The following is a 13,756-nucleotide window of genomic DNA, read 5'->3' as shown; positions in this document are numbered from 1 at the left end:
ATGACCCCTTTCACAGGGGTCACCTGAGACCATCAAAAACACAGATATTTACATTACGATTCATTAACAGTAGCACAATGACAGTTATGAAGGAGCGATGGAAATTTTATGGCTGGGGGTCACCACAGCATGAGGAACTGTATGAAAGGGTCATGGCAATAGAAAGGTTGAGAACCACTGCGTTAGACCCTTGTGAATGACCAGGGAGGCTGGACTGAATCTGGGGTGACTCTGATCAGAGCCCCCGGGAGGACGGTCTCCGAGTCCCCAGGCGTCTCTGCGGAAGAGACATCCATCCGAGCAGGAACAAAAGGCCACGCAGTCCTTCCTCTGAGCCTCTAAAAGCGAGTCCTCTCCGATGGCCAGTCCCCTCACGGGTCCTCTGTAAGGAGAATTCATGATACGGGGAGTTTTCCAATCAGGTGCGAAACTCTGTTTATATAAGTATTTATGTTGAAATAGAAATTTTAATACAGATTACAGTAAGACATTTTTACCAATTCTCTATAGAGAAACCAACCTAACACTGGTGTCCTATTTCAACTTTTTTACCTCTCTAGTTTTCAGTTTATATCAGTTCAGTTTAAATAACTTTGTGGGGCCCTGCAAATGAATAATTCATAGAAGTATATTACTAGAGGGGAAGCTAATCTCACTGCTAAGCAGTGTGCTATATTACAGTGAATGTTTGTGTTTTGGAATTTTTATTTATTTTTTAATTGATATTTTACAGAGAGGAAGAAAGAGGGATAGAGAGTTAGAAACATCGATGAGAGAGAATCATTGATCAGCTGCCTCCTACTGGGGATGTGCCCGCAACCAAGGTATATGCCCTTGACCGGAATCGAACCTGGGACCTTCCAGTCTGCAGGCCGACGTTCTATCCACTGAGCCAAACAGGTTTCGGCATGTGTTTTGGAATTTTTAAACTATGTAAGGTAATAGTGTCATGAATGGTTTAATGCTGTCTGGTGACTTGCTTATTTTAAGTGATCACCGATAAGTCAGAGAAATGTGTTTTTAAATATGTTTTTTTAAAGTGCCTTTTGAACATTTTTAAATAATGGATTTAAACAATTGAGTAAAATAAATTACCATGTTTAAAACAGGCCCGGAGCCCCCACCTGGTGGGGCGGTGATCAGCCAGCCATTGGGGAGGGGGAGGAACAGCAGGTGTGGACAGCTGCTCACACTGTCCCATCCCCCAGGGATGGACAGACTCAGAGCGGGAGGTGGGGATGGGGCCCGAGGTCCAGGATTTCTCACAGGTCCCAGCCATCAACGCTGCTGCCCCACAGACACCGAGTAGGGAGGATACAGAGTCCTCCACCTGGGACAGGCTTCTGGGGTGGCCATAAGGATCTGGGCCCTGCTGATTCCTTTCCCGGTGAGTAAAGAGGCCGCCTGAGCAGTTTCCAAAAGGTATACGAGGTGTTCCGTTAGCACATGTTCTTTTGTTTTATTTTTATTATTTTTTGTAATATATTTTATTGATATTTTACAGAGAGGAAGGGAGAGAGATAGAGAGCTAGAAACATCGATGAGAGAGAAACATCGACCAGCTGCCTCCTGCCCACCCTGTACCGGGGATGTGCCCGCAACCAACGTACATGCCCTTGACCTGAATCGAACCTGGGACCTTTCAGTCCGCAGGCTGATGCTCTATCCACTGAGCCGAACGGTTTTGGCTCTTTTATTTATTTTTTAAAAATTTTCATCCTCACCTGAGGATATTTTCCCATTGATTCGTAGAACATGGAAGAGAGAGAGGGAAAGACAAATATCAGCGTGAGAGAAGCACATCGATTGGTTGTCTTTTGCATGAGCCCGACCAGATCAGGGGCCAGGGAAGAGCCTGCAACTGAGGTACCAGGTACATGCCCTTGACTGGCATCGAACCCAGGACCCTTCACTCTGCAGATTGATGCTCTATCCACTGAGCAAAACCAGCTAGGGCTAGCCTATGTTCTTTTTAAAAAAAGAAAGTCTGATCAAATACATCAAGGAATCATGGATTAAAGCAAGTTTATTTCCTTTTTAAAAAAATATGTTTTATTGAGAGGAAGAGAGAGGGATAGAGAGTTAGAAACATCAATCAGCTGCCTCCTGCACACTCCCTAATGGGGATGTGGCCGCAACCAAGGTACATGCCCTTGACCGGAATCAAACCTGGGACCTTTCAGTCCGCAGACTGATGCTCTACCCACTGAGCCACACCGGTTTTGGCTGCTGTGAACATTCTTGGTGTTCAGTTCACAGCTGCTCCGGTGAGTAAGGTGGCGACTGCTGTCAAGTTGCAGACGTGTATACTTCATGATCCAGCAGCAGCTCCACCCCTGGGACAACACGTTATAGACGCTTGCACATACGTTAAAAGCGGCGAGAGGAAAAATGCCAGCAGCTGTTATTCACAACTGCAAAAATGCAATGAACGAACCCGAAATGCCTGCCAGCAGGAGAGTGCGTCAGTAAATGGTGGTCTAGTCGCACAATGGTACACTACATATAAGTAAACGTAAATGACATAAAGCTGATTGTATCAAGGTGGTGCCTCGGAAGTCATATTGTGTGAAGAAAGCAGGATCTAGGCGAGCAATGCCACTTCTATACGATTTTAAAACATATGGTACAGGCCCTAGCCGGTGTGGCTCCGTGGACAGAGCATCGGCCTGCGGACTGGAAGGTCCCAGGTTTGATTCTGGTTAAGGGCATGTACCTTGGTTGTGGGCACATCCCCAGTAGGGGGTGTGCAGGAAGCAGCTGATCGATGATTCTCTCTTATCAATGTTTCTAACTCTCTATCCCTCTCTCTTCCTTTCTCTAAAAAAAAAAATGAATAAAATATATATATTTTAAAAAATATATATGGTATAAAGCCCTAGCCGGTTTGGCTCAGTGGATAGAGCGTTGGCCTGTAGACCAAAGGGTCCTGGGTTCGAATCTGGTCCAGGGCACGTACCTCGGTGGCAGGCTCCTCCCCAGCCCAAGCTCTGCCAACGTCTCCCCTGACTCCCCTGCCACATAAAAGCGGGGTACCGCCACCGATGGTGACGCAGGGGTGAAGGCAGTGCCTCTGGCTCCGGGGACCTGCCTGCTGAGCTCTGAGGCACCAGCGAGCAGCTGGAGCCACTGCCTCTGAGAGTCTGGGGGGGGGGAGCCCAGAGTCCCTGCAGGTGGAACGGATCCACCCTCAGTGGACTCCCTGTCTCTCTCTGAGTCAGCACCGCCTTGTGCAGGAGAAAGAGAGTGGGGGCGATTTTCTAAGAAACACAAGAGCCCCGAGCGGGCTTGGGGGGGGGGGGGGAGGAGATAGAAGTCACGGCCACATTGAAGGGACTGGCAGAGGCAGAAAGTGCCCCAGGCAAGGGGGGTGGAGCACTAACGTGGACCCGGGAGGACTGAGCCTGACCACAGGCTCCACAGGTCCGAGGACGGCGAGGGGCTGGGCATAGGAGCCCAGCCCAGCCCAGCGCGGCTTCCCGGTGGTGCCTTGGCAAACGGGTAAGAGAAGCGGCTCCAGTTTCTATAGCAACTGGCTAGCTGCCATGCTTGGGGAGCAGATCCATTAGGGACACCTCGGAAGCGAGGACGACCCCAGGGGTGGAGTAGCTCTGCCCACAGTGGAGCCCCCATCCTGCCCTCGTGCCAGTCAGCACCTTGCACCGGGCACCTTGAGGGGCACCTCAAGGTGCCGCCGGCAGATCGGAGGGGTGGAGGTTGGGTGTGTCACAGGACTTTCCTAGTCCGACTGGACAAGGAAAGGAAGACAGGAACTTTATTATTATTAATATATATTTTATTGATTTTGTTTAGAGAGAGGAAGGGATAGAGATAGTTAGAAACATCGATGAGAGAGAGTCATCGATCTGCTGCCTCCTGCACGCCCCCCACTGGGGACGCGCCTGCCACCAAGGTACATGCCCTTGACTGGAATCGAACCCGAGACCCTTCAGTCCGCAGGTTGACGCTCTATCCACTGAGCCAAACTGGTTTCAGTGAAAACAGGAACTTTCTAACCCACCAGAGGGCCTGGCCCCTGGACAGCCAGCCAGGCTGGGCCCTTGGTGCCCATGTCTTCTCTGACCCCCCTGTGTCCTCTTGGTCACCCCTTTTCTACTGTGAAGGCAACCAAGGTACATGCCCTTGACCGGAATCGAACCCGGGACCTTTCAGTCCACAGGCCGACGCTCTATCCACTGAGCCAAACCAGTTTTGGCTTCAGTGCCCTTTGAATTTACATTTGTGTAGGATGAAAGGTAGGGTTGATGCTCTTTCTTTCATACCTCCTAAAAAAAGCGCGCGTGCGCGCGCACACACACACTACAATGAACGTGTTTTCCCCCCCCCGCACACAGCTTGGCAGAAAGTTGAGCAAACACCGTGAGCTCACCTTACCTTGTGGTCTTGAGTTCCTGAGTGAATGCCCCTTTTTCTGATCTTTTTCAACCAGGAAAATTCTTTTTCCCAGCAGCCTCTCTTCTCTCCGCTCTCTGTGGACGCCCTGAACACCTAGCAGAGAGGAGACTCCAGGGTCCCTCCTGCCTCCCTCAGGACGTGCATAGAACACGCCAGCCAGTTAGTTGCGTTTAAAACCCGCCTTGTAGCGCTGGGCGTGACGGCAGAGACGGTGCCAGGCATGGCTGGGCTCAAAGGTTGCTTGTTGACTGGGAGAATGGATAATGCCGCCTGCTTGTTCCTGCTGCTTCTGCCAGTGGCCAGCTGTGGGGACCTGACCCCGTTATTTAATGTCTGCACCTCTGCCACTCGGCACAGCTGCCCTTCTGGCCAGGGGTACCGTTATTTCTGTAAACCAGGCATCCTCAAACTTTTTAAAGTGGGGGCCAGATCACGGTCCCTCAGAGAGCTGGAGGGCCGGACTATATGAACTACTAATTCCTACTGTAACACCTCGGCTGCGCTCACTGCCCAAAAACCTGGCGGGCCGGATCAGACTCCTCTGCGGGCCGCATGTGGCCCGCGGGCCGTAGTTTGAAGACGCCTGCCAGTGTAAACCCTGTGGGCCTGGCCAAGAACTCACACACACCGGAGGCCATGATTGTACGTGAACTCGGCCACAACTTTCCTTCACTGCCGAGTGAGCCTGGGGTCAGGCAGTACTAAGTGTATACAAAAGGTTGCTGTGAGTTTTGTCTTTTTTTTTTTTTTTTAAATATACTTTATTGATTTTTTTCATAGAGAGGAAGGGAGAGGGATAGAAAGCCAGAAACATCGATGAGAGAGAAATACTGATCAGCTGCCTCCTGCACACCCCCTACTGGGGATGTGCCCGCAACCAAAATCGAACCCGGGACCCTTCAGTCCGAAGGCTCTATCCACTGAGCCAAACTGGTTTTGGCCAGTTTTGTCTTTATGTGGTTAAGACTTCAGTCTCTGAAGCCTGAAACCTCACTCTTCTACTTCCAGCCAGGAGTCTGGGCTAGTTAACTTCTCTAAGCCTTAGTTTCCTCATCTGCAAAATGGGTCGACAGCGACAAAACACTTAGAATTGTGCCAAACACATAGTAGATGCTCAGGAAAGGCCAGCTTATTATTCTATTACTAGTGGCCCGGTACACAAAATCTATGCACATTAAAAGGGGATTCATTAGGAAATCATTTAATATGGCTGTTTGCCCTTTCTCTGTAATAGAAGTGTCAGAGATGAAAGAACTTTAGTAAAATGTATATGAAACCAATCCTCCTGTCAGAGTCTGGGGTGCACTACGGGACCCAGAGTCAAGTCCCCGCCCACCTGCCTCAAAATTGCATGAGACCCAGACCGGGGTGTGGCCCCCCCCCAACCCCACATTGGGCTAGATCCAGATGCAGCCAGTCCCACCCAATGTCAAACCCTGCCAGGAAGGGGGCATTGCCTGGGGCTGGGGCTGGGGCTATGGCCTGAGGTCCCCCGCCAAGCCCCACTGTGTGTGTGTATGGGGGGGAGTGGGGTGCAGTCTGAGGCCCCCCAGCCTGGTGCTGGGGTTAGGGGGCGCTGCCTAAAGTCCCCTATTGAGCCCCACATGTTGGGGGGCATGCCATGAGGTTCCCCTGGCCTGGTGCTGGGACAGCGGGAGCAGCCTCAGGTCCCCTAGCCCAGCACCAGGACCGGAAGCGCACCTTGAGGTCCCTCATCAAGCCCCAACGGGTGGGGGGGGCGTGGCCTCAGGTCGCCTGGCACTGGGGCGGGGAGTGGGGCCTGAGGTCCCCCAGCCTGATTCCAGGGTCTGGTGAGGCCTGAGGTCCCCTATCAAGCCCCATTGAGCAGGGGAGGGCTTAACCTGAGGTTCCTGCTGACTGCTCTTAAGACTCCTGATGGGAACTTGGCCTCAACTGTTTGGGGGAGGAGGGCATCTTTGGGACAGAGTGATGGTCCATTAGCACGATCCCTCTTTATTAGGATTATTAGATAGGACGACGACGAGGAGGTAACACATGCAAAACACTCAGACACGCTCAACAAACCCCTTTCCTCCTCATTCCGGTCCCTTATTTCTCCCCTTTGGCTGTTCAACCTTTAGCCTCCAATATCATCTCAAAAGAACTGATGCAGCCGAAACCGGTGTGGCTTAGTGGATAGAGCGTGCAGACTCAAGGGTCTCAGGTTCGATTCCCGTCAAGGGCATGTACCTTGGTCGCCGGCACATCCCCGGTGGGGGGTGTGCAAGAGGCAGCTGATGGATGATTCTCTCTCATCGATGTTTCCAACTCTCTCTTCCTCTCTGTAAAAAATCAATAATATATATATATTAAAAATAAAGACCTTGATGCAGCCGTCCTCAGCAGTTCCCTGCTGCCTGCAGCCTACAGGGGCTTCCCTCCAGTGGCATCAGCACGCGTTCTCCTCCGCGGGGGGGCAGAGGGAGCCCCCGGGTCACCCCCCTTCTCCCCCTTAACCCAGGGGTCCCCGCCTGGAATGTGGGCCACCCCCTGGCAACCCGCCCCGGCCCCAGCCACCCCGCCCCGGACACCTTTCCCGACCACAGCCGGCCCCCACGGTGGCCTCTCTCCCTCCAGCGGACCCCGCCCTGTACCTCCTCCTCCGGGAACCTCCAGTCTGGCAGGTCGGAAGCGGTTTCCCCAGGGAAGCGCGGTCCCGATCCCCGGAGATCCCTGATCCCTGATCCCCAGAGATACCCCGAGTCTTTGGAAGTTTCCTGAATCCCAGCCGCCGCGCCACGCCCGGTGCCGCCAGCGCGGATCAGCCGGCCGAGCGGGGCCGCGCCTGCGAGCACCGAGGAGCAGGCTCCAGCGGGGGATGCGCTGGGCGGGCCTCGCCCCAAAGCCAAAGGGGTCCCGGAAGGAGCGCAGCGTGGCCGCTGGAAACCCCAGGTTTCGCGGGGCTCGTCCACCGCGCGTCCCTGTTGCAAACGGGTCAACAAGCCGAGCGAGGTGAGCGGACCGGGCCAGGGTTGCTCAGTGAGCGGCGCCCTCGGGTCTGGGCCTGGGGCCTGGGAGGAGGGGGGGAGGTGGGTGTGTGGCCTTGGCGCCCAGAGCCCCGGAGGGGGCGGGGTCGGAGGGTCCGGGCACAGGTGTTCCTCATCCCGCGGGGGCGGGGGGTGCGGAGGCGCCGCGCGGGGCTATATAAGCGGGTGCGGGCGCGGCGCTGCTCGCGGCTTTGCTGCAAATTGTGGAGCGCACGTGCCTGCGCGTTCCTCGCCGCCCCGGCCCGTCCGCCGTCCGCCGCCGGCCCGCACCGGCCCCATGGCGTCCTCGCTGGTAAGAGCCGCTGCCCCCGCCGTCTGTCTGTCCGCAACTAGGCCCGGGGCGGGGCCGCCGCAACGAACAGTCCGTGCGCAGCCTCAGCCCGGCCTGCGGGGGGCCCCCTCCTCCGTGGTCCCTGTCCCGGGGGCGCGGGGTGCGGGTCACGTGTCCGCGGGCGCGGAGGGCCTCTGCGTCGCGGCGTGAGTGGCGGCGGCGCAGGGGGGTGGTGTGGGGGTGGGGCAGGGCGTCGCCTCGTGACTCAGGGCCTCTGGCTTTAAAGGCGCCGCGGCCCTCTGGGGGCGGCCAGCGGGGCCTCACGCCCGGCGGCCGTGCGCGTGCCTGTCCAGACGGGAGCCGAGCTCACGGAAGTTAAGTCCCGTCCCCGACACTGTTTCCTTCCCCTTAGCCGTCGCATGTGAGTCCCGCGCAGCGTTCCCCCCACCCCGCTTGGTCTCCGACGTCGTCGTCGTGCCCAGAAGGCGGGCGGGGCTGGTGGCCAGCGGCCTGGGTGGGGTGAACGCTACGACGGCAGGCAGCGGCGGCGTGGCCCCTTTAAGGCGGAAGGATTGGCCCCCTCGTGCTGCGCGCGCTTCCCGGGCCCGGAGGTCACGTGGCTTCACACGTTTGAGTGGCCCCGGCGCCGCGCGCTCTCGCCAGGTGCGTCTCGCGGGGTGGGGAGGCCGGGCACGTGCGGCTCCGCGTCGCGCTGTGGAACCCGCGGCTCCAGGTGGGTCCCGGGGGCGCGGGGACACGCGTGGGGGACACCCGGGCTGAGGAGGCGGCAGCAGCGGCGCGGGCGTGGCGGGCGTGGCGCCTGCGGGCCGAGAGGCGTGCATATGGCGGTGGCTCCGTCAGTCCGTCCTCCTCAGCCCGGGCCCAGTTGGGGGGGGGGGGGGGGCGGGTCAATGGCGGCGGCCACGGGTTTGACAGAGACATAGGGGTGGCCCGCGTGTGACCCGCAGGCCGGTGAGGGACGCAGGCCGGGGAGGGACGCAGGCTGCACACACCCCGTGATTCCCGGGGGGGCCCCGGGGCCTCAGACTGAGGGAAGTTCCGAAGGTTGGGCTGTCCCGCCCGATTGGCATCGGTCTCCGGCTTCTCCCCCCGCGCGTGGGTGTCCTCCCTGGTCAGGCTGACCCTGACTCGCTTGCCGGAGGGCTCAGGCGACGCCGCATCCTTTTTTTTTTTTAATACGTTATTAGCCAAAGCTGGTGTGGCTCAGTGGATAGAGCGCCGGCCTGCGGACTGAAGGGTCCCGGGTTCGATTCCAGTCAAGGGCATGGACCTTGGTTGCGAGCACATCCTTGGTAGGGGGTGTGCAGGAGGCAGCTGGTCAATGTTTCTCTCTCATTGATGTTTCTAACTCTCTATCCCTCTTCCTCTCTGTAAAAAATCAATAAAATACATTTTAAAAAACAATACATTTTAAAAAATAAAATTAAAAAAAATTTTTTTTTATATTTTATTGATTTTCTACAGAGAGGAAGGGAGAGAGATAGAGAGCTAGAAACGTCGATGAGAGAGAAACACCGACCAGCTGCCTCTTGCACACCCCCTACCGGGGATGTGCCCGCAACCAACGTACATGCCCCTGACCGGAATCGAACCAGGGACCTTTCAGTCTGCAGACCAACGCTCTACCACTGAGCCACACCGGTTTCTGCATAAAAAACATTGTTATCGATGAGAAAGAATCATGGATCAGCTGCCTCTTGCATTGCCCCCCCACCCCCCACTGGGGATGTGCCCGCAACCAAGGTCCATGCCCTTGACTGGAATCGAACCCGGGACCCTTCAGTCCGCAGGCCGGCGCTCTATCCACTGAGCCACACCGGTTTGCGCCAGGCCTCATCCTTGCCAGTGGCCCAGCGCCACCCGAGGGGCCGCGGGGGAAAGGCTCTTCCTGCACGGATGGATGCACCTTGCAGGCCTTGCCCCTTCGCACCCTGCCCTGTGGGGGAGGAGCCTGCAGCACTGGGGACCCCGGAACCAGCAGCCCTGCCGCCGCTGCCCCCCACCCCACCCCGCAGCCTGGGCAACTGCCTCCTCTGTCTCCCTGGCTACCGAGCCAAACAGGCAGAACAAAACCGTGGAAGCGTCGGCGTCGCGGTGGTTCCTGGTCCGCTGGTGCTTGTGGGGGTGGAAGGGAATTCTGTTCCCGAGCTCTGCTCTGTGGGGAGGCCTGCAGGCTCTCGAGGGGTGGCAGGTGCCCTGGTCTCTCCTGCCTCAAGTAGCTTTCTTTTTTCTTCTTATTTTTCAAAAATTTTTTATATTTTATTGATTTCTTACAGAGAAGAAGGGAGAGGGATAGAGAGCTAGAAACATTGATGAGAGAAACACCGATCAGCTGCCTCCTGCACATCCCCCATTGGGGATGCGCCCGCAACCAAGGTCCATGCCCTTGACTGGAATCGAACCTGGGACTCTTCAGTCCGCAGGCCGACGCTCCATCCACTGAGCCACACCAGCCTCGGCTCAAGTACTAATAGCTTTCTTTGCAGTGTCCCTTGGGTTTGTTCTGGTCACGGTGACCTCCCTGGCACTTGGGCAGCCTGGCTGTGCCCGCCCGCTTACACAGAACTAGGATTCGGGCGTTGACAGCCCCGTGTGTAAGGCCACCTTCGGACCCCCCCTCCCTTCTCGCTGGCATTGTCCTGTCCTGTGGCCATCGCTCTGGGCCCGGCCCCCCAGCTGGAAGGGCAGCGGGGCCTGCTGATGCGGAGGACGGGATGCTGGAGTGCTGGACGTGGGTCGGTTCTCTGAGGCCCTTGGGGGGGGCCCCACACCCCCCAGGGTCCCAGAGCTCGGAGGAAGGGGATCAAGGGGGTAAGACTTAAGGCTCAGCACCAAGCTTGCAAAGGAGCTAACGCTCTCCAGCTGTTTCTTTTGCTTTGAATCCTTAAAAGGGTTTGCAAACCCAATCCCTGCAGGGGCCTGAGGTAACGGCTTACAGGACCAGAGGGGGAGGAAGGAAGGAAGGGTGGCCCCCTGGAGGGAGCAGCCAGGAGCGGGTGTTGGGGTGTCGCCGTGCAGAAGTGGGGCCCAGAGTTGATGGAAATTTGGCTTTTTCCCTAGTTAAGCTCCCCTCCCCCCAATGAAACGATTAAAAAAAAAAAAGTGTAGCCCTGACGGTTTGGCTCAGTGGATGGAGCGTTAATCTGTGAACTCGAGGGTCTCAGTTCGATTCCAATCAGGGGTGTGTACCTTGGTTGCTGGTTGAATGCACATCCCCAGTGGGGGGTGTGCAGGAGGCAGCTGATTGATGTTTCTCTCTCATTGATGTTTCTGACTCTCTATCTCTCTCCCTTCCTCTCTGTAAAAAATCAATAATATATATATATTTTTAAAAAGTGTAGCCCTAGCTGCTTTGGCTCAGTGGATAGAGCGTCGGCCTGTGGACTGAAGAGTCCTGGGTTCGATTCCAGTCAAGGGCATGTGCCCAGGTTGTGGGCTTGATCTCCAGTAGGGGGCAGCCGATCAACGATCTCTCATCATTGACATTTCTCTCTCTCTCCTCCTTCCTTCTTCCTCTCTGAAATAAATAAATAAAAATATTATTTAAAAAAAGTGCAAGCCTTGTATGGATCAGAGGTTAACATGTCTCTCAAGACTGGCCACCTGAGGGGTAAACCTAGGTCTTTCTGGTGCCGTGGCTCAGCCTGGGACACTATTCTGGGAGTCAGAGGGGTCAAGGGCGGTGGGCAGTGGTCTGCGGGCTGGTCACAGGTTGGAACCCGCTGCATGGGAGGCATGTGGGTCCTCTGGGCATTGGGGTGGCAGTGTTGACCGCAGGAGGAATGTGCTGTGTCCATCATTCCACGGCGTGTGTATGAGAGCCAGCGGCAGGACTCCTCCCACACTAGGGGGTGACCCTCCCAGGCCTCTGCGCCAGAGGCTTGCCTTTTTCAGGACCGTTTCGGCAACTTTTTTTTCTTCTGAGACAAGGCACATTTGAAATTACATACCAGTAACTGTTTTAAGACCCATTAAGGTTGATTGGGGCTTATTAAATCTCACCTCTTCTGCCTTCGCGGAAACTTCCCTAATCCCGTTTCTTAGATTTCCAGGAAGAGTGAATAAGGGTCTTAGCAGCACCCCGATAAAGTCTGGGGTGAGCTCCCAGGGCATCCGAAAGCCTTTCGCCAGAACCGAGGATCTGGACCGTCATTCCGGGCAAAATTTAGCATCCCCGCAGTGCACACAGTCACGCTAGCACACGAACAGGGATGTAAAGCTTTATTTCTGTATCTTATTTCCAAAGGAGTTAAAGCATAGAGCGGTAAAAAGCATATTCAGAGCCTTTGCCAAAGGGATTTCTCTAAGAATCATACAAACGAGGGTTGTTTGTTTGTTTTTGTTTTGTTTTGTTGTTTTTTTAACCTGCGGTCAGGGAAGTTTTGGGAAAGATGGAACTTTAAAATGTTACCTGTCCCCAGATGCTTCTGAAGCAACCTTTAGAGGCCAGAGCCTCCCAGCTCTGAGCCCAGCGTTTGGGAGTGTGAGGGTGGAGGGGAAGGCGATGGTTGGGTACAGGAGCTCTCCGCTGGTGTGTTAATGCTTTCTGTGCTAGGTCAGTGGTCGGCAAACTGCAGCTCGCAGCCTCGGTTTGCCGCTCTGTGGACTAATGAGTTTGTCGATCACTGCTGTAAGGCATTACCCTTACCTAGAAGTTTTGACTTGAGGTTAAAGACATTAGTACATTATTAAAATGTTTTTTTTTAAATATATTTTATTGATGTTTTACAGAGAGGAAGAGAGAGGGATAGAGAGTTAGAAACATCAATGAGCCGAGACCGGTTTGGCTCAATGGATAGAGCGTCGGCTTGGTGACTGAAGGGTCCCGGGTTCGATTCCAGTCAAGGGCATGTACCTTGGTTGCGGGCATAAACCCAGTAGGGGGTGTGCAAGAGGCAGCTGATCGATGACTCTCTCTCATGGATGTTTCTAACCTTGGATTCCGGCACATCCCCAGTCGGGAGTGTGCAGGAAGCAGCTGGTCGATGTTTCTCTCTATCCCTCTCCCTTCTTCTCTGTGGAAAATCAATAAAATATATATTTTTAAAAATAAAATAAAAGTATGTGTTTGTTTACAAGGCAAGTTAATCAGTGGATTTGTAGTTCCGGGTGGGAGTCTGGGACAGGAACGTGTACCAGCCCTGTAGATTAACGTTTAGGCTGTTGTCTTCAGTAAGAAGCTAGTGGTGGAGGCAGTAAAAGAACCATGGGATCAAGTCGCAAATTACTTTCTCTCCATGCTAATCCCTTCCATCCTGTTCTGCACATCGTTTCCTAGCCAGACTCTAAGCCGTGCTGACTCTGGGGAGAACTTGCCCGCAAGCCCCCAAGGATGGGGGCGGGGAGTGTGTCAGGGAGTGAGGAGTAGGAGGGGGGTTGGACCTTGAGGTTGGAGTGGAGGAAGTTACATAAAGGATTTTTGGCCAAAACGGGTATGGCTCAGTGGATAGAGCATCAGTCTACAGACTGAAGGGTCCCAGGTTCGACTCCGGTCAAGGGCATGTACCTTGGTTGCGGGCGCATCTCTGGTGGGGGGTGTGCAGGAGGCAGCTAGTTGAGGTTTCTAGCTCTCTATCCTTCTCCTTCCTCTCTGTAAAAAAAAAAAAATCAATAAAATATATATATTTTAAAAAATAATTTTTGCTTCTTTCTGAGTTAAAACCGGGACGCACTGATGAACCCTGTCAGGTTTTATTAAGCCTTTTGCTGTTTCCCTCCCTTTTGCCCCTCACGTTATGGCTTTGGAATTCTGCCATTGTTGAGTCTGTTGTTGGTTCTCACGGGGCCGTGAGAACTTGTCATCTTCTGTGAGCGCGGATTCTAAAGGCAGAAAGTTTTCAGGTTCCGTAGGAGACCCCCCCCCCCTCCCCAGGAAGGCATTTCTCGGTTGTTACAATAAACCAGCTGAACATTCTGAACTAGAAGGTACGTGGCATCTGTGGTTCGTTCACAGGAAAATTATCCGGCTTCCCATAAAAAAAAGTCAGCATCCAAATCTCACTGTTACATTCACATCGTAGACATAATTTCCAGGGAGATT

General features: G+C 54.6%; 1 protein-coding gene across 5 annotated transcripts in view; it reads left to right on the top strand.

Moving 5' to 3' along the window:
• Positions 1-7,040: 7,040 nt before the first annotated feature.
• The window catches only part of CPEB1 (cytoplasmic polyadenylation element binding protein 1), a 51,890-nt gene continuing 45,174 nt past the window's right edge, over positions 7,041-13,756 (top strand). For 2 of the 5 annotated variants that reach the window (XM_045573466.1, XM_036415652.2), the window contains exon 1: positions 8,210-8,428. The gene's annotated coding sequence lies outside the window, so the exon portion shown is untranslated. Of the gene's footprint in view, positions 7,390-8,017; positions 8,117-8,209; positions 8,429-13,756 lie in introns of those variants that run through there. The other 3 variants (XM_045573467.1, XM_045573468.1, XM_045573465.1) reach the window with 3 other exon arrangements.

The sequence above is a fragment of the Pipistrellus kuhlii genome, unplaced genomic scaffold (assembly GCF_014108245.1).
Source record: "Pipistrellus kuhlii isolate mPipKuh1 unplaced genomic scaffold, mPipKuh1.p scaffold_m20_p_50, whole genome shotgun sequence".
Classification (NCBI taxonomy): domain Eukaryota; kingdom Metazoa; phylum Chordata; class Mammalia; order Chiroptera; family Vespertilionidae; genus Pipistrellus; species Pipistrellus kuhlii.
This window is presented reverse-complemented; position numbering and strand designations above follow the sequence as displayed.